This window comes from Salmo trutta, chromosome 10 (assembly GCF_901001165.1).
Source record: "Salmo trutta chromosome 10, fSalTru1.1, whole genome shotgun sequence".
Classification (NCBI taxonomy): domain Eukaryota; kingdom Metazoa; phylum Chordata; class Actinopteri; order Salmoniformes; family Salmonidae; genus Salmo; species Salmo trutta.
Genome location: NC_042966.1, coordinates 31,404,770 through 31,425,748, shown reverse-complemented (window position 1 = coordinate 31,425,748; position 20,979 = coordinate 31,404,770).

Sequence of the window (20,979 nt, the reverse complement as noted above, 5' to 3'; positions counted from 1 at the left end):
CTCTGAATGTGGCCCATCCAGAGCCCGGACTTGAACCCGATCTAACATCTCTGGAGAGACCTGAAAATAGCTGTGCAGCAACGCTCCCCATCTAACCTGACAGAGCTTGAGAGGATCTGCAGAGAAGAATGGGTGAAACTATCCAAATACAGGTGTGCCAAGCTTGTAGCGTCATACCCAAGAAGACTCAATTCTGTAATTACTGCCATAGGTGCTTCAACAAAGTACTGAGTAAAGGGTCTGAATACTTATTTAAATGTGATATTTCAGTTTTTTTATTTGATACATTTGCTAAAATTTCTAAAAACCTGTTTTTGCTTTGTCATTATTGGGTATTGTGTGTAGATTGATGAGGGACGAAAACTATTTAATACATTTTAGAATAAGGCTGTAACATAACAAAATGTGAAAAAGTAAAGTGGTCTCAATACTTTCCAAATGCACTGTAGGTATGAGTAGTTAGGTAAAAGATGCAGTGCCTCCTTATCTAATTCAGTGTTTTAATACAACAGATTTCCACCTCTCTGGATTAAAATGTCCATTCAATGTATATCTCTGGACTCTCTTCTCTTCCACTGACTTCCCACAGAATCAGTGCTGATGGTATGCTAGCCGGGTGTGAGATAGCTGGCCGATGCCATCTCACATTGATGAGACGGTGATATCATAATAAATAGGTAATATTTTTCTTAAAACTTGCATGACATACCAGCAGTCACCTTCACACACTGAATACCATCCTCCATTTAAACAAACTGAAGCGCTTGAGGCAGAAGGCCACAGTTGTGTTCAATCAGCTATTTAGCAATGCTTGAAAGTGGCCCTTTAACAATTAAAGGGATATTCCACTCAATCTAACATTGAAACAAACAGGTAAAGGCTGAGCTGATTGGAAAATATAAATTAACCGGATGTGATAATACATTGACATTTTAGGATACTAGATATATAAACACAATATAAATACATTGAAACAAATTACAGTGATGCTCCTTCACAGCTGGCTTGCCTCATTATCTTTTCATACTGGTGAGTATAGAAATTAACCTTTGCCAGTCAATTTGGAGTCCTGTCATGGCAAATTTAAATTGAACATTTATCAAAGCATCTTGACGGGAATTGAATGATTGAACCTTCTCCCCTCACCCTTCCAGTCTGTTAGGCTACAAACATCCCACCATGCACCCTTGATTGTGCCTTTATGGTCTCTGTTAGTTGACGTTTAAATGTTTTCACACCATGTTAAATGTATGATACGAGAGAAAAGTAAAAGGTTGTTTTCTTTTAGTCTAGTAATGTTTTGTAATTCAATTCTCAATAAATGAAATGAGATTCATACATAATTTGTGCAGTTATTGAGTTTCAACTTGAAAAGAGGAAAGCTGATTGGGTATTGACAGTTTGGCATCAGTCTGCTTCTCTTCCAAATGGCACAGACAGGGAGTTTGCCCTTTCAATGATCCCTATGCTGTCAGAGCATGCCCTTTTTGGAATAGATCCCATGTAGTGCAGTCTAGGTTAAAACCTCTAAAAACTCACTCACTTCTCAAACAACTCAGCATTGAAAGCCAATCTGTGAGCAAAATCATTAAAAAAAGGTTAAAATGGGTCAGTTTATGGCTCGGATGATTCAGAGTTGCTATAACAATGATAAAGGTTAATAAATCATGAAATAAACTCTAAAATAAGTTTGGTAAGCTTTACTTAAAGGGCCAATCAACAGTTGAAACAATACCAAAGTTCTGTCCCTGACAATGTTTTGGTCAAAAGCTGAGGAGGGATGGGGCTTAAAGGAATCACTGGCCACTTTAAGGAATGGAACACTACCACTTTAATAATGTTTACATATCTGGCATTACTCATCTCATATGTATATACTGTATTCTATACTATTCTATGGTGTCTTAGTTACTTAATGATGTTTACATATCTTGCATTACTCATCTCATGTGTATATACTGTTTTTTATACTATTCTACAGTATCTCATTAGCATATTTATGCATACATATCTTGCATTTCTTCATCTCATATGGATATACTGTTTTCACTACACTCGCAATAACATCTGCTAATCGTGTGTATGTGATCGATAACATTTGATTTGATAAAGGGGCAGTGCAGTTAAAAATGTGATTTCTGGCCTCCCGAGTGGCGCAGTGGTCTAAGGCACTGCATCGCAGTGCTAGCTGTGTCACTAGAGATCCTGGTTTGAGTCCAGGCTCTGTCGCAGCCGGCCGCAACCGGGAGACCTATGGGGCGGCGCACAATTGGCCCAGCGTCGTCCGGGTTAGGGGAGTGTTTGGCTGGCAGGGATATCTTTGTCCCATCGCGCTTTAGTGATGGCGCATACACACTGACATGGTTGCCAGGTGTACGGTGTTTCCCCCGACATATTGGTGTGGCTGGCTTTTGGGTTAAGCGGGCATTGTGTCAATTAGCAGTGCGGCTTTTTTGGGTTATGTTTTGGAGGACGCACAGCTCTCGAGCTTCGCCTCTCCCGAGTCTGTACGGGAGTTGCAACGATGAGACAAGACTGTAACTACCAATTGGATACCACGAAAATTGGTGAGAAAAAGGGTTTAAAAAAAGTTATTTCTTTTAGGATATTTCCACACTATGAGGTCGAAATTACACTCTGAAATTGTGAAAATAATGATAATGCTCTTTTTGTGTAAGAGCTGTTTGAAAAATTGCATTATCATTATTTTTACAATGTGATCTGATTATAATAGACCAATGACTGTTCATCTGGGTAAGGGGGTGGGCTCTAAACCATCCTATCAGCCATACAAGTGATGATTTAAAAATAACATTACAAAGACTGCATGGGGGCTTCAATCAATCAATCACATTTATTTTATAAAGCCCTTTTTACAACAGCAGTTGTCACAAAGTGCATCTACAGATATCCAGCCTAAACCCCCAAAGAGCAAGCAATGTAGATGTAGAAGCACAGTGGCTAGAAAAAACTCTCTAGAACGGTAGGAACCTAGGAAAAACCTAGAGAGGAACTAGGCTCCGAAGGGTGGCCAGTCCTCTTCTGGCTGTGCTGGGTGGAGATTAAGAGAGTACATGGCCATTAATGCAAGACCATATTTTGAGGATATACAGTGTTTGTTTACATTTACTTTGTTTACAACATTGGAGTAAAACAAACGTATATATTGGGTTCTGATGGGGTACGACATTTAAACTAAGCTCATGAGGCAATTCTATTCTTCAAGAATCAAATGGGTACATATAATTAATTTAGTCCAAAACTTAATGTAGCCCACTGCTGAATGTCCCTTTAAAGCTTGCAGTTAACATGTTTTATAACTTGCTATAAACATGAACCTGAATATGTCTATATCTGCCTCACATGCTGCCCATTGGTTACGGCAGGCAGCTGAACTTCGAATATAGCATGAACCAACGCAAAACAAAAACCTAACCTAATCCAATTCAGCAGCACTTAACAAATAAAGACATCGCCAGAATTGATTTGTCTCTCTTCCAGTGAATGACAGAAAATTCAATCCAAGACAGCACTATTCTTCCACTAAAACACCCACCTAAATTCTGTCTATGCTTTTATCCTCCAGACCTTTAACTTCTTATCCTGCGAGTGGAGGAGGAGAATCAATTCACTTCTGCTTCTAGTTCTTAAGTTATTTTAGCTGGTGTAGTGGGAGGAGGGGGAGGACAGGAGGTGGAGAGGAGGCAAAGAGAGGAGAGGGGGGAGAAGAGAGGAGAAGAGCGGACTGGTTCCCCGGAGGATCCAGGTGAGTTTGTTAGCCTGTCGGGCCGTTGGCGGCTTGGCCCTAAGGCGCTTCAGATGTCACAGGTTCATTATCCTGGAGCAGCCATCTGCCACTTGGTCCTAGCGGGGCCTGCCGGACCCACACACACGGTCGCACACACACACGGTCTGGTCTGAGTGACAGAAGCCATGCTGCTCTCCTTCCCCCATACCCACACACCTCCACCTGGCTGCAGAACTCTTCATGATGGGGATGGGTTGGGATGGATGGAGGAGGGAGCAGGGAGGAAAGAGGACGGAGGAGAGAAGAGGGAGGTCACACACAAGGTACACAAAGGGGAGCTCTGAAGTCTTTAACCCACAAACCAAACCCAAGTAATTAACGATGCATTCGTTGTTTTTAACTCCCTCTCCCACAGTGGCTGAACTGATGGGCCGTTTGGCTCCTCATTTCAGTGCAGCTGGGATAGAAGGAGGCTTGTTGCCATCCTGAACTCACCTCCACAACAGAGAGAAAGAGAGAGAGAGAGACTTGACTTCTTGTCTTCATTACACTAAAACCACCACCCCCATCAAAACGCATAGCATGCCACTACAACCTCCACAAAATCACATTACAATACATTTAGCAGACGCTCTTATCCAGAGCAACTTACAGGAGCAATTAGGGATTTGAACCATCAACCTTTCAGTTACTGGCCCAACACTCTAACCCCTAGGCTAACTGCACCCTCCAGCCCCACATTACAACCATTCATTCTCTCCAGACGTACAGACAGCCCCGCTGAGCCCCCATACCTCCTGAAACGTCTCAACACAGTTAATCATTTTATAAAACTCATATTCAACCAAAATGCACACAGAGACCATCCCTTTGGCCCGGTTCAGCCTTATTAGCCATATGGCCAACGTGGCCTGGCCAAACAAAAAGTTCAACAAAACACACAAACTCACTACGTCCTCCGGATCCTCCTGCCAGTCCCCAGTACACAGCATCAATCAGATTTAGAATGCTGTGACAATTTTTTGAAGTTAGGGTACAATACAATAATGTGTAGTCTGAATAAGAGTGTTATGATTCAGGGGATGGATGCATGGTGGGTCTACAGTTGGAAAATGTAAAGAAAGGACAACTTTGAAAGTTTAATCATTGGTTCCTTAAAGGTGTGGTGTTTTACAGTGACTTCTAGTTCTAATTCTAATTTCTAATTTATCTAGCAAGAAGGAGAAAAATCCTTTAAGATATGACTGTAAAATAAACCAGATTGTCCTATATGGGAATCCACACAAACACATGCACACACACGTGGGATATGCTAATATAAGCATGCACACACTCACGGACACAGGGGGAAGGAGGACCATCCTGTAACCTGCCTGTCAGTTCCTCTGGCATCCCAAACCACGCCAGCTGGCTCCGTTCTAATTGGGTGTCTCCTGACAGAAGACCTGCTGACTGGATACTTTTAGAACTTACCTTTAACCCCACCCCCTGCCATCTATTACCCTAGCCTGGTCCCAGATCTGTTTTTGCTGTACAGCCTTGTGTTTGATGTTACAATGACCATATGAGTTGGCAAGACTACAGAACCTACCAACCAAACTCCAAAGTAAAGGGCTATCCTTACCATTTTCTTTTACAATTAACATTTTCACTTGAAATGATATTGAACGTTTTGGCCGCCCTCATAAATGATCAACTTTAGATTACCTTTTCATTGTAGTGGAGAATAACTTAACACAATGCTGTGTGTGTGCTAATTTTCACCTGTCATGAAATCTGGCAACATACTGCACTATGGTGAGAGGTGAGGCAATGGTTGCCAAAACTCCTTCATTTGTGATTGATATGTGGAATCACCACATTGACGCCTGTCTTCCAGATAGTGTTGCTGTGTCTGCCAGCTCCTGTAGGGCTCTGGTGAGGTGGAGAGAAGGTACATTGATAATATCTAGAAAAAGGATCCCATACAGTGCCTTCATCAAATGTATTGAAATTGAAATACGGAATTATCTAATTTACACAAGTATTCACACCCTTTTTCTCAGAAGTGGCTTCGGTCTGGCCACTATCTCATAAAGCCCAGATTGGTGAAGCACTGTAGAGACCGTTCCTACTAGCAGGTTAATCTTCAAATCTTCAAATAATATTTTTGAAGGAATATCCTTGCGAATGATTTTGCATTTATATTGTATCTCCGCCTGGCTGTAGTTCTGTGATTTTGGGTTTTTGGTCACCTCTCAGACCAAGGTCCTTCTTGCCTGGTTTCTCAGTTTGGTCGGACGGCCAGCTCTAGGCAGAGTCTGAGTAGTTCCATATTTTTTTCATTTCCCAATGATGCGGACACTCTCTTCCCCAGATATATGTTTTATATCCTTCCCCAGAAATATGCCTCATCCCAAATCTATCTAGGAGATCTACGGACAGTTCCTTGGACTTTATGGTATAGTTTCTGCTCTGACATGCACTGTCAACTGTGGGATCTTATATGGACAGGTGTGTTTCCTTCTAAATCATGTCCAAACAATTGAATTGGCCACAGGTAGGGCTGTAAATAACTGCCAGTCTCACGGTAATTGACCGTTAATTAACATAAACACATTTATCATCTCCTGGCTTCTATGCAATGCCTACAAGCCACTGATGCAGACATTTGGAACATCTAAATTTAAAAAAAGTATAATATATCCATGTAATATAGCCTACACCATCACAATTTAATACATTCATTATTTTAGACATGTCTAAATACTGTAAGCATATGAAGAACATGTAGTCTATTTCAGAAGAAGAGAATAGCATACTTTGAGTTGTGCTTATGTTAGGCCCTGATCTGAATATGTCATATGGCTGTGGGCTACAATAGTTCATTTAGCAAACAAGCTTAGAATTCCATGGCATTATTTTACATTATTTTATAGTATGAAGAACACAATTGAACATAGCTGAATTAAATAGAAAGGATATTTTATCCAAAAAATTTGAGGGAGTGTGCACATGCAGCTATTCTGTGTTGAGTGGTTAACAAAGAAACAGGTACTCCTATATGCTTAAGTTGGAGTTTTTTATGTCACTTTAGTTGTGATACAAATGTTGGGCTATATGTTTTGATTTTAATACAGTATAAGGCTGTATGATGCGACTCTAATAAAGATTTGAAAAAGTTGCATGAAAGCCATGAGCTCTGCTTTGTTTTTTTTGCGCAGGCTGTACACACTTCATCAGTCTCTCACTCACAATTTGACAAGCACAAGGATAATGCATAAAATTTCCTGGCTGCATCCCCTTTGTGTGGCCGTAATGCCCCCTAAAGAAAATTCATGCCAGTGGCCGTTGAACCATTGGGCTGAATATAATAATTATAATTCCCTTCTCCCGGCTGCGTGCCAAAGCACCTCTCACTCACATGACTCTCAGTCACGTGATCGGGTCTTTCTCACAGGCTACAAGTGAAGACGGACACATCGGGGACGCAATTGCGCAAGTCCTTATCCAATTCCGAGGTGCATATTGAAGATATTGGAAGAACTGTCCATGTTTACTTTTCATCAGCCAACAAGATGAGTAGGCCTAATGAACAGCAAAACCACTAGCCTATGTCAATCTACTATCCCCCATAGTGCAAAAGTTTATCTATTTTATTCTGTGCAAGAAATTAATAGTCCAAACATAGTCTGGGACAGTTGTGGGATGCGATAGATCCCAAATTAATACAACCACTAGCATCAAAAAACCTGTTTTAAGCAATGAGCTGACTCAACAGATGAAAATGTTTAGTTCAAATGTTAATAAACTATTAGGCTATTTCTTCACATTATAAGCGCAGCAATGCGCACATGGCAGTAGGCTATAAGCGCTATGTTCCATTAGCAGGAAACACCATTCTCAAAAGTGACCACAAATGTGAATATGCATGCAATGCTTTTATTATAAAGGTGCATTTTTATGGTGAAAACTGTCTTCCCCGAACTTTAAACTCACCCGCTGCATATGTATGCCAGTTAGGCACTACACCCGCTAAAGCGATTTAATGTGCTTAATTTTAAGTTATTTGGATACTTTAGTTGTGATACAAACCCATAGGCCTATGGGCTAGTCTACATGAGGTGTGCACTATAATTTGAAAAAGTCGCACAAAAGAAAAGCATGCGCTGTTTGCCTTAAGGTGGGCATCATTCACATCATTCAAGTGATAGGCTAATACTGTCACCCATCACACTATTCCTGATTTGATCTTGTCTTTACATATACTAAATAATATATGTGTGAAATTTGTTTTGATTTAGATGGACCTTTATCATGCACCTGTCTCGAAACAGGGGAAGGGAAAAAAATGTAATCTATGCACTTAAATAGCGAATGGAGGACGCTTTTTTCCCTGTGGTTTATTTTCATGCCAGGCAGGTAGGCTATACTCCTGCTGTAAAGATAAGCAATGTGCTTGATATTAGGAAAGTTGAGAAATAAATATACTGTAGTAGGCCTAGCCTATAGAAAGCTGATGGGAGCCTCCTCTTTTTAATAGAGGCCATCACTCTGTTTTCTCACAAAATTGCAAAGCCTATAGAAATGTTGCGCGACATGAGTTCATGGGCTCTCATGAAGTGTTTGATTAGATTTGATTACATTTGCATTGATGTCAGAGTTATTAGAGGGACAATAGAGTGCTGAGTACCAGGCAGTTAGCAAGTTTGGTAGGCTACTAATGACCATCAGCAGCATCAGAGCTTGGAGAAGCCTAATTACCATGACTAAACGGTCACATGGAATTCAACTGCCATCATGACTTGTGACCTCCGGTGTGGCGGGAATACAGTCACCATAACAGCCCTCGCCACAGGTGGACTCAAATCAAGTTCAAATCAAATCAATTTTTTTTTGTCACATGCGCCGAATACAACAGGTGTAGACCTTGCTTTTGTTTTATTTGTATTTGTTTAATTTTTATTTAACTAGGCAAATCAGTTAAGAATAAATTCTTATTTAAAATGACGGCCTACCACGCCCACACCTGGAGGGTTTGCGAAATGCTTACAGTGAAATGCTTAATTAAGAGCCAATAAAATGGCAGCCATCCTCTCTGGCGCCATTGCAGTGTTTTAGTGACATCTCCAGGATGATCAGAGGAAATTGGAGGCACCTTAGCTCAATTCTGCAAATTAGATATTCATGTATTTAACTTTCAATAAATGTGCAATTTTTTTTTTAAGAAACGGTTTTCTCTTTCTCGTCATGGGGTATTGTGTGTAGACGGGTGAGAAAAATATAGATTTAATCAATTTTGAATTTGGGTTGTAAGACAACAAAATGTGGAATAAGTCAAGGGGTATGAATACTTTCTGAAGGCACTGTAGATGGTGGGAGAGAGTGCCAACAATAACACTACTTGACCTCCATCTTCTATGAAAGCAGAACCTATATTTTATTTTTCAAAGGTGGCTACAGTCATGGGCTTCGTCCCAAATGGCACCCTCTTCTCTATATAGTGCACTACTTTTTGGTAATGTATTGCACTATATAGGGAACAGGGTACCATTTGGTACACGATTATGCAGTCTCCTGGTTCAAACCCCTCCTTAGTCAAGTGCCATCACCATCCAAAACATGGTGTCAGGCGTTTGCAGAGTACCTGTCAACTTAAAGTGCAGCCAAAATTAGACCACTCAGTTGCATTAAAGGGAGTGTGTGCAGAATGCCGTCTGAAAGGCCCATGTTTTAAACCAAATGGCACCCTATTTCCTACATAGTGCTCTATGGGCCCTGGCCAAAAGTAGTGCACTATATAGGGGATAGTGTACCATTTGGGACGTGCTCCTTAGCTGTAAGCAAACATGACTTAAGTCGGTTTAGAAAGTGTATGGACGCAGGCTAAGAGATAACACCACAGTTATAACTGACAGTCAGTGACTGAATTAAGGGACCAGAAAAATGTTGATGAAACATTGTCTGCAGGTACCCTAGCTGGTTAAGAGCATTAGGACAATAACCAAAATGTCACTGGTTTCAATCCCCAAGCTGACTAGAGGACAAATCTGTCGATGTCCCTTTGAGCAAGGCACTTAACCCTAGTTGCTCTTGTAAGTCGCTCTGGATAAGAGCGTCTTCCAAATAACTAACATGTAAAACTGTGCATTACTTTTGACCAGAGCCCTATGGGTGCTGGTCAAAGGTAATGAATAGGGTGCCATTTGGGACGAACGCACTGTGTGTAGAGGTTCTGCATCTGAGTTTAAGGAGGGGGAGAACAAGAAGAAGGAGGAGGAGGAGGAGGAGGAGGAGGGGACAACATCATAAGGGCCGCACAACCAAAGAAATTCCCTCTTCAAGTGATGATATTGTGCAGAGAGTTTTCCTTGAAGCTGTAAAATGTGATGTGGCAGTATTCTCTTCGATCCACCCCTCAAATATATTCTGTTGGAGCAGCTATGTGGTTGAAGCCTGGAGGTGTTTGGAGGAAAATATGAATAAGTTCATAGACCAGTCAGTCTCTGACATTGTGTTTCTCATTTCCACTTGCAGTGTAAGACTTTTCGTGGTACCATGTATTTTTAGGGTTACAATTTGTAATAGCTATGGAAGGGTGAAAGGAAAAACAAACTTAAGAGTTTTCTATTAGCTAACTTGTGTTAGTACACTATAGGACCCATTTCAGCACAAAACCCTTGATTGACGTGGTTGATTTGTTTAGGAAAACAGCAAATGAGATAGATTTTCAATCAACGGAGGCTGACAGATCATCCATACTCCACTCAGATCCGATCCAGAGGAATGGACAGGTGACAGACTGACTGGTGTGTGTGTGTGTGAATGTGTGTGTGTGCGTGATTATATGTGTGTGTGACAGACAGAGAGGAGAAAGACAACTGTGTTGTTTATTACCGTCGCTAGCGTGATTGATTGACAGTTGTTATATCCCTGTGTGTCTACACTAGTCTGGATTGATTGGGACATTACAAATTACCCCTGTGGTACGTCATTGTGGCTTGTTGATTTCAGTTTTCTACTACATCAATGAAAACTGTTTCTCAAGGTGTGTTTTTTGTTGTTGTTTACATTTTGGAGATGTTTTGCAAGAGGAGTGTTGATAAGAACCTCAAAGATTTCTGACTCCAAAGAATATGCTTAATTAAATGACCATAGAACAATACCAGAGAGACAAAGAGTTGAATACAAACACAGAGAGATTCTCTAAGAGAGATTTCAAGCTGTGCGCGCTAAAATACTGTAAACATTACAATTTGTTGACACTGAATAAAATATGTTCCATCTGAATGACAAGGCATACCATTGAGGTTTTCCTCCTGCACAACAACAACAACCATTGTACTCCATTATTCATGACTGTGTCTATGTTTAGATCATACATACAGAAGGTGAACATGTTGCCCCAGGGGAAGGTATTAACTCAATGTTTGCATCAGCGTTTGCTTCACCACAATATCTAAATAATGATGATTAATCATCTAAGCCACCTAATGTGTGTTGACATATCCTTTTTGGGAGCCTAATGTGCCACCAAACAGCTGATAAAGAGAAGTGATTATGAATGCTTTGAGTCAGGCCTTTGAATGTGTTATGAAGTCCTTATGTAGGCACCCTTCTCTATGTTAACTACATTATTGCATCCTGAAATGCAGCCTAATGGCTGATAAAGACTCCCTGTCGTCTAAAGGAGCTTACTGCAGTGACTCAATACTCTAATCCCTTATGAATGTGTTTTGTTGGGCTTATGAATGTGTTATGAAGCTCTTAAGTAGGTACCCATCATGGCGCCGGACGGCAAGGCTGCCACCTTATCGGGTCGTAACCAACCATGCAATTGTTTTGCGTTGTTCGTAACTTGTTTTGTACGTAATGTTGCTGCTACCGTCTATTATGACCGAAAACAGCTTCTGGGCATCAGTACTGCGATTGCTCACCTCAAACTGGACGAAGAGTTCTTCTTCAACGAGTCGGACGGGAGGGATATAATACAGACACCCGACCAGGCCCAGAACCCCGTTATTCGCTGGAGAAGGAAACACAGATTTCGCGGAAAGAGATCAGGGTGCCTTGTGATGATCAGGCGATGAATGGCTAATCTGCTCATGCCTTCCGTTCTGCTAGCTAATGTTCAATCACAGGAAAATAAACGAACTGAAAGCACGTATATCCTACCAACGGGACATTAAAAACTGTAATATCTTATGTTTCACCAAGTCGTGGCTGAACGACGACATTAAGAAAATACAGCTGGCGGGTTATACACTCTATTGGCAGGACAGAACAGTAGCCTCTGGTAAGACACTGGGCAGGGGCCTGTGCATTTATGTAATAAACAGCTGGTGCACAATATCTAAGGAAGTCTCAAGGTTTTGCTCACCTGAGGTAGAGCATCTCATGATAAACTGTAGACCACATTATCTACCTAGAGAGTCAGCATCTATCAGCATGTTAAATGTGCAGAGGGAAAAAAATTGTAGACCACCTTTACTCCACACACAGAGATGCATACAAAGCTCTCCCTCACCCTCTATTTGGCAAATCTGACCATAATTCTATCCTCCCGATTCCTGCTTACAAGCAAAAATTAAGGCAGGAAGGACTCGGTCTATAAAAAGGTGGTCAGATGAAGCAGATGTTGAACTACAGGCCTGTTTTGCTAGCACAGACTGGAATATGTTCTGGGATTATTCTGATGGCATTGAGAGTACACCACATCAGTCATTGGCTTTATCAATAACTGCATCGAGGTCGTCGTCCCGACAGTGACTGTATGTACATACCCCAACCAGAAGCTATGGATTACAGGCAACATTCTCACTGAGCTAACGCGTAGAGCTGCCGCTTTCAAGGCGTGGGACTCTAATCCGGAAGTTTATAAGAAATCCTGCTATGCCCTCTGATGAACCATCAAACAGGTAAAGTGTCAATACAGGACTAAGATCTAATCATACTACACCGGCTCTGACGCTCGTCGGATGTGGCAGGGCCTGCAAACTATTACAGACTACAAAGGGAAGTACAGCCGAGAGCTGATCAGTGACACGAGCCTACCAGATGAGCTAAATAACTTCTATGCTCGCTTCGAGGCAAGTAACACTGAAACATGTATCAGAGCATCAGCTGTTCCAGATGACTGTGTGATCATGTTCTCCACAGCCAATGTGAGTAAGACCTTTAAACATGTCAACATTCACAAGGCTGCAGGGCCAGACGGATTACCAGGGCGTGTACTCCGAGCATGCGCTGACCAACTGGCAAGTGTCTTCACTGACATTTTCAACCTCTCTCTGTCTGAGTCTGTAATACCAATACGTTTCAAGCAGACCACCATAGTCCCTGTACCCAAGAACACTAAGGTAACCTTCCTAAATGACTACCGACCCGTAGCACTCACGTCTGTAGCCATGAAATGCTTTGAAAGGCTGGTTATGGCTCACATCATCAGTCATTATCCCAAAAACCCTAGACCCACTCCAATTTGCATACCGCACCAACAGATCCACAGCAGATGCAATCTCTATCGCACTCCACACTGCCCTTTCACATCTGGACAAAAGGAACACCTATGTGAGAATGCTATTCGTTGACTGCAGCTCAACGTTCAACACCATAGTGCCCTCAAAGCTTATCACTAAGCTAAGGACCCTGGGACCAAACACCTCCCTCTGCAACTGGATCCTGGACTTCCTGACGGGCTGCCCTCAGGTGGTAAGGGTAGGTAACAACACATCCGCCACTCTGATCCTCAACATGGTGGCCGCAGAGGGGTGCGTGCTCAGTCCCCTCCTGTACATCCTGTTCACACATGACTGCACGGCCAGGCACGACTCCAACACGATCATTTTCTTGTTGTTCCTAATGACACAACAGTGGTAGGTCTGATCTCCAACAATGATGAGACAGCTTATAGGGAGGAGGTCAGAGACCTGACCATGTGGTGCAAGGACAATAATCTCTTCCTCAATGTGATCAAGATAAAGGAGATGATTGTGGACTACAGGAAAAGGAGAACTGAACACGCCCCCTTTGTCATCTGTAGTGGAGCAGTTTGAGAGTTCTTTGGCGTCCACATCACCAACAAACTAACATGGTCCAAGCGCACAAGGACAGTTGTGAAGAGGGCACGACAAAACCTATTCCCCCTCAGGAGACTGAAAAGATTTGGCATGGGTCCTCAGATCCTCAAAAGGTTTTACAGCTGCCCCATCGAGAGCATCCTGACGGGTTGCATCACTGCCTGGTATGGAAACTGCTCGGCCTCCGACCAGAAGGCACTACAGGGGGTAGTGTGTACGGGCCAAGCTTCCTGCCATCCAGGACCTCTATACCAGGCGGTGTCAGAGGAAGGCCCTAAAAATTGTCAAATACTCCAGCCACCCTAGTCATAGACGGTTATCTCTGCTACCACACGGCAAGCGGGTACCGGAGAGCCAAGTCTAGGTCCAAAAGGCTCCTAAATAGCTTCTAGCCCCAAGCCATAAGACTCCTGAACAGCTAATCAAATGGCTACCCAGACTATTCGCATTGCCATCCCCCCCTGCCCCCCACCGAACGCTGCTGCTACTCTTTGTTATTATCTATGCATAGTCACTTTAATACCTCTACCTACATGTACATATTACCTAAATTACCTCGACTAACCGGTGCCCCCGCACATTGACTCTGTACTGTATTGTTGGTTAAGGGCTTGTGAGTAAGCATTTCGCTGTAAGGTCTACACCTGTTGTATTCTGCGCATATGACAAATACAATTAGATTTGATCAAATATAATCAGAGGATGTTTTTTACTGCAGCCAAACAGGAGATAAAGAGAGTTATCTACCCTCCACAAAGGTTGACTGACACTCTAATTTCTTATAAATGCATTATGTCCAGCTTATAAATGCATTATGAAGCCGTTATGTAGGCAAATAATCATTTAAACTCTCTATACCTAATGTATGTTGGCTACATTTTAGCATTTTGTGCCCTCTAAAGCAGCTTACTGCAGTGACCCGACACTCTAATCTCTGTGTAATAGCCTCATGTACCAAGGAGACGCAGAGGAAATTTACTAAACTTGTCATGAAGAGATAAGGGACAGAAAACAGCAGCACAAATATCAGGGAGGCACACTAGAATCTTTATCTGCTACCCCCAAAAAACGTAACTTTCCTTAGACGTGACCAAAGGGCCAGAAAGAAACACAGAAATCTGAGGGAAGCGCATGTTATCATTTGTTATCTTCACACGGGGGAAAAAAGTGACCAAAAAAAACAGAAAACACCATCTGAAACTTGTCATGAAGAGACAGAGAACAGCACAGAAATCTAAGGTAGCCTGCACATTAGAATATTTATATAGTAACGTTACCCACCGAAAACGTAACTTTTCTTGGAGGTGACCAAAAGAAAGAAAACACAGCACTATCCACTCCGACCGAAAGCTCCCCCAACACAAAGATGAGGAAAGGGGACAAGGCAATTTATTAGAAGCAGGGAAAGGTCACCCTTTGATGGATATGCAGTAGCCTGTCAGAAACACATCTCTGCATATCGAGCTTTGAGAGTGTTTTTGTACCCTCCATTTTGAAAAGTCACTGATAAAGTCTATACACTCCCTCACTACACAACAAAGCTATTTTTACAGTTCTTCAAAGAGACTGCATCCCAAATGGAACCTTATTCCCTATATAGTACACTACTAGTGTACTAGTTTTGACCAACCCTATGGGTCCTGGTCAAAGATAGTACACTAGGGAATAGGGTGCCATTTGGGACACACAGAAAGAAGTGGTAGAAAAAAGGTCTGCTTTATTCAGTCAAGGCTAGAACCTCCATCCGTGACTGAAAGCCAGATTCAATGGAAATACCATCTGTTGAATGAGATGTGTCTGTCTGATACAGTTATCACAATGCTGGCATCACCTCTTGGTAACAGGGAACATATTTCATGGGGTAGTGAAGGTTGTGAAGGTTGCCATATTCCAACTATTGTCAATCAAATATATTTTAACTATTCTCAAGCACTAAAAAAACTAAAAGTGAAACAGCATTTCAAAGCTACATGAAAGACACATAAAATCCTTACCTGAATATTTATAATATTTGTCATTTAATTACACAAAAATCACTGGAGGATACTACTCCAGTATTATAATATATGACATTTAGCAGACACTTTTATTCAAAGCGACTTACAGTCATCTGTGCTGCAGTTTTCCTATGGGTGGCCCCGGGAATTGATCCTACAATCCTAGCGTTGCAAGCGCCATGCTCTGCAAGCCCCATCAAATGATTCCTCAATTAATATACTGTATATGTGTGATAAAAGATTTCAACATGTTGCTGCAACGTCAACCTCTTCACCTATTAGACTAGACAAGCACAGAAACTGTAGCCCCCTTGTGTCACGTCCTGACCATTGTAAGAGGTCATTTGCCATAGTGGAGTGGTCAGGGCGTGACAGGTGGTTGTTTTGGGTGGTTTTGGGGTTTTCTGTTTCTAGGTGGGATCGTGCTAGTATTCTAATTCTATGTTTCGTTTTCCATGTTTTGGCCGGGTATGGTTTCCAATCAGAGGCAGGTGTCTTTCGTTGTCTCTGATTGGAAGCCATACTTAGGCAGCCTGTTTTCCTTTGGGGTTGTGGGTAGTTGTTTCCGTTTAGTCTAGTGTACCTGACGGGACTGTTTTTGGTTGTTTGTTGTTAAAGTGTATTTCATTAAAGACAAAGAATGACCACTATACACGCTGCGCCTTGGTCTCCATTCAACGACCCCTATGACAACTTGGCAGCCATCGCTCCAACCTCTACTGCGATTCTTGGAATTCAGTTATTCATTCATGTCGCACCTGGATTATGCTTAACCTTTTCCAGTGTGTGTGTATGTGTATGTATCATACCTGCCATATGAACAATATCACCCTACTTAGAGTAAGACTGTACAAGTAAGATAGACAGGGACAGCGCAAATTAATCAACACCAATTTAAATATGCCGAAGTTAACAAAATATCCTATTTTCATGGGATAAAGTAAATCAATGGCTGAATCAGAAGTGGTGTGCTTACCCGGGTAATTCTCTAGATTCTTTCTCAATACTTTCCTTCTTTCCCACTGATCCTTTCCCACTCTCCCTCTTCTCTTTACCCAAGACTAACACAGGGGAACGTTCATAAATAAGGGATAACAAAGAGACCGCACACGGTCGTAGTGGTCAAGAATGCCCTCCCTCTTTATACTGAACCTGGGCTCTGACATTAAAAGATGGATAAATAATAAATACTCTTTGTGCAGTAATGTAAATTTCACAGACAGGCCTAGAGCACTCCTTCTCTTCCATCTCCTCCCTCCCTTTCTCTTTCTTTCTTTCTTCCCCCCACCCCCATCCAACCACTCTCCTTCTTTTCCACCCCTCTCTCTCCTTCCCTCTCCCCCCTCTTCTACACTCTCCCTCTCCTCCATCCTTCCCCTCATCTCTCTCTCTCTCTCTCTCTCTCTCTCTCTGTCTCTCAAGAAGCTCTAAGGAATTCTCTCTAATTTTATACCTTGAGACTCCATATGTCCTTGCTTCCTCAGTAGACTTTCTCCATATATATTATCTTGTTTCCTCAGTAGATGTTCTCCATATCTATTATCTTGTTTCCTCAGTAGACTTTCTCCATATATATTATCTTGTTTCCTCAGTAGACTTTCTCCATATATATGATCTTGTTTTCTCAGTAGACTTTCTCCATATATACTGTTTCATCTCAGGTGCACTTCAAACCAGAATATTTTTAAGGGGGAACTCATCACACTTCTCCTGGTGATATTTGCTGGAGGGTCTGAGGAGGAGAGAAAGAGAAGGGGGAGCAAGAGAGATAGAGGGGAAGGAAGAGAGAGAAGGAGAGAAGGGAAAGGGAGAGGAGAGAGAGAGAGGAAAGAGAGAGGGAGACAGAGAGACATAGAGAGAAGGGAGAGAGGAAGAAGGAAGAGAGAGAAGGAGAGAAGGGAAAGGGAGAGAAGGAGAGAGAGAGAAAAGAGAGGGAGACAGAGAGAGAGAGAGAGAAGGGAGAGAGGAAGGAAGGAAGGGGAAATTGGCATTTAAGGCCTTTATCTATAGGCTTCCATAAACAAGGCGGCAGAGAGAGAGATCAAACGTTTTTTTGATTCATTACTCCACTTGCAATTTGCAGGTTCTCAGTATGGCATGCTTCGTTGTTGCATTATCATTATAATTGCATGGCATGAGACAGCAGTGGTGTGTGTGTTTGTGTGTGTGTATGGTAAAAAGGCAGCATGTCTTCTATAGAACCATCAGTGTGTATATGTACATGCGTTCCTGTGTGTGTGTGTGTGTGTGTGTGTGTGTGTCTCTTTCATCTCCTCCTCTCTTGTACCTGCCATGGCAGACACACCAGTCAACATCTGCCAGTGCCCTGAGGCCCTAAGAAAAGCCATCATCACTTTGTGACAAATGTCTCTGTTAGCATTCACCATTTAATACCTCCAAAAGCAAGGTGGTGGTGGAGGGAAGGCATCTCACTAAATACTAGCCTGAGGTATGGAAGTCCCTTTGAGTTTAATCATACTGTCAGAGCACTGGTAAAAATACAACGCCTAGCTTTTTTCTTCCCTCTTCCTGTTCACTCTGATAAAAATACTTTAGGGTTTTACCCGTTAGTGTTTTGAACTTGTCACCCGTTTCAATACAGAAATAGCAAATAAAAAGAAAGCATGGTCGTCGTACATCGCAATGATGCAGCAACTTTATATATTTACCTGTACTTACTAGCACTGACATTGCTGATAACTACTTATTGAGGGAAAATGTAGCGGAAAATGTACTTACTATGACTGTGATATGTGGTTGTCTCACTTAGCTATCCTAAGATGAATGCAGTAATTGTAAGTCGCTCTGGATAAGAGTGTCTGCTAAATCAGTGGTTCTCAAACCTGATGCTGGGGACCCAAAGGGGTGCACACTTCTGTTTTTGCCTTAGCACTACACACTTGATTCAAATCATCAATGCTTGATGATGAGTTGATCATTTGAATCAGCTATGTAGTGCTAGGGCAAAAAAAAAGTGAATCCCTTTGGGTTCCCAGGACCAGGGTTTGAGAGCCACTGTGCTAAATTACAAAAATGTTAAAGTAAATGCTGTGGAGGCAGTGTATGTAGGTGATGGCCAGCCTGGTATCAGTTATATGTGGTGGCAGAATAGTGGAAATGGTCTGAGAAGCTCCCTGTAAGCAGTCTGTGATGGATAGATGAAGAAGTAGACAAAGTTTATTGAAGGAGTGTGCCAGCGGACACATCTGTCAAAGCATCAAAATGATGATAGATCACACAATATCAGTCAATGAGACAATGACTATTACCCATTTTGGGTAAACAATAAATACATATATCCATAGTTAGGTATACTACATAACCTAGAAATATAAACCTTCTGTAACCCCTTTTTCACCTTTTGCCACCATATTCATACTCATATTAAAATGGTATATCTCTATGGTATCATGCTGACAACATCCATCCATGGTGAAAACATAGCAGCTCATGTTGCAGGGCTCTGTAGTGTAAACTACAGATTTGTTTGTCAAGTGCAACTTCCTTCTTCACTATTTCCTCCTATTTGTCCATTCATGTCTCAATGCCCTACAATCTGTGAGACGATTTGGCCGTTCACTGTCCTGTTGTCCTCCTGCCCATATTGTTTTGCATTCATCCTCATCTCTACGGCTACATCATAAATGGCACCCTATTTCCTATGTAGTGCATTACTTTTGACCAAGAACCATAGAATCCTGGTCAAAAGTAGTGCCCTACATAGGGAATAGGCTGCCATTTGGGATGTAACCTACCTCCTTGTCGCCTCTCTTGAAAACAACTGCTTGCAGAAATAGCCAGTCATCAGCCGGAGAGTGGTGCAAAATGTCTCACTCTCTCATCCCGGAGTGGATGGACGGTTGATGGTTTATTAATTGTGTCCTTGAGAAAAATAATAACTTACCACACAATTATCTTGATAGTCCCATTTAGTAGTACATTTGATTCAATGAGTGGTGCAGTGTGTGTGTGTGTGTGTGTGTGTGTGTGTGTGTGTGTGTGTGTGTGTGTGTGTGTGTGTGTGTGTGTGTGTGTGTGTGTGTGTGTGTGTGTGTGTGTGTGTGTGTGTGTGTGTGTCAGTGGAGGCTCCTCAGTGGAGGAAGGGGAGGACCATCCTCCTGAGTGAATTTCATAAAAAGAAACATTGTAAAACATCTAAAAAGTTATCCTTTTTAGATAAAACTATACAAACTATATTCACGTCTCCAAATACATGCAATGAAGGTCTACAGTAGCCTCAGCAGCACTCTGTTGGGTAGCAACATGGTGTAGCCGGAGGACAGCTAGCTTTTGTCCTCCTCTGGGTACATTGACTTCAATACAAAACCTAGGAGGCTCATAGTTCTCACCACCTTACATAGACTTACACAGTAATTTTGACAACTTCCGGAGGATATCCTCCAACCTATCAGAGCTCTTGCAGCATGAACTGAAATGTTGTCCACCCAATCAAAGGATCAGAGAATTAATCTAGTACTAAAAGCTTAAGATACAGCTAGCTAGCTCTGCAGTGCATAACATGTGGTGAGTAGTTGACTAAAAAAGAGAGAAATACAATAGTTGAACAGTTTTAAACAAACCAATTTCTTCCAAAATGAAGAAGAAGCAAGAGAGAGCTAGACAGAGAGAGATTTCGTAATTTTCCTTCACTTTCAGTTTCACTTACTTAGCTAGCAAATGCAGTTAGCTAGTTTAGTCTACTCAAACACCCTATTCAAATAGAAAGGGATACTATGTTAGCTTGCTGGCTATGACTATCCAACACAACACTGGAACTCTTCCAAGTCAAGGTAAGCTTTTAGTTTTACTAATGTATTGCCACCGGGGCCCTCTGGTGTAAGTTCTAAACTGCTTGCTGACTGTACACTGTAACATTACTGCATAATTATAGCAGGTTTACTAACGCGTTAGTTATATTAACTATGTTGACTATGACGATACTTTAGCTAATATGGTGACAACGATGTGTAGTGGTTTGGCTTGGAAAGGTTTTTTCACCTGGTCACATACAGCTGATGTGTTGTGCATTGAAGTCCACAAGTGAAGGGAAAAGGTGAGAGGAGGAGAGCGCATAGATGCAAGAAGGAATATAACGTGGCTGCTATGAAAGTGAACTGTGTTTACGCGTGATCAGGGGTGTATTCATTCTGCTGATTCTGTTGAAAACCGTTTCTTT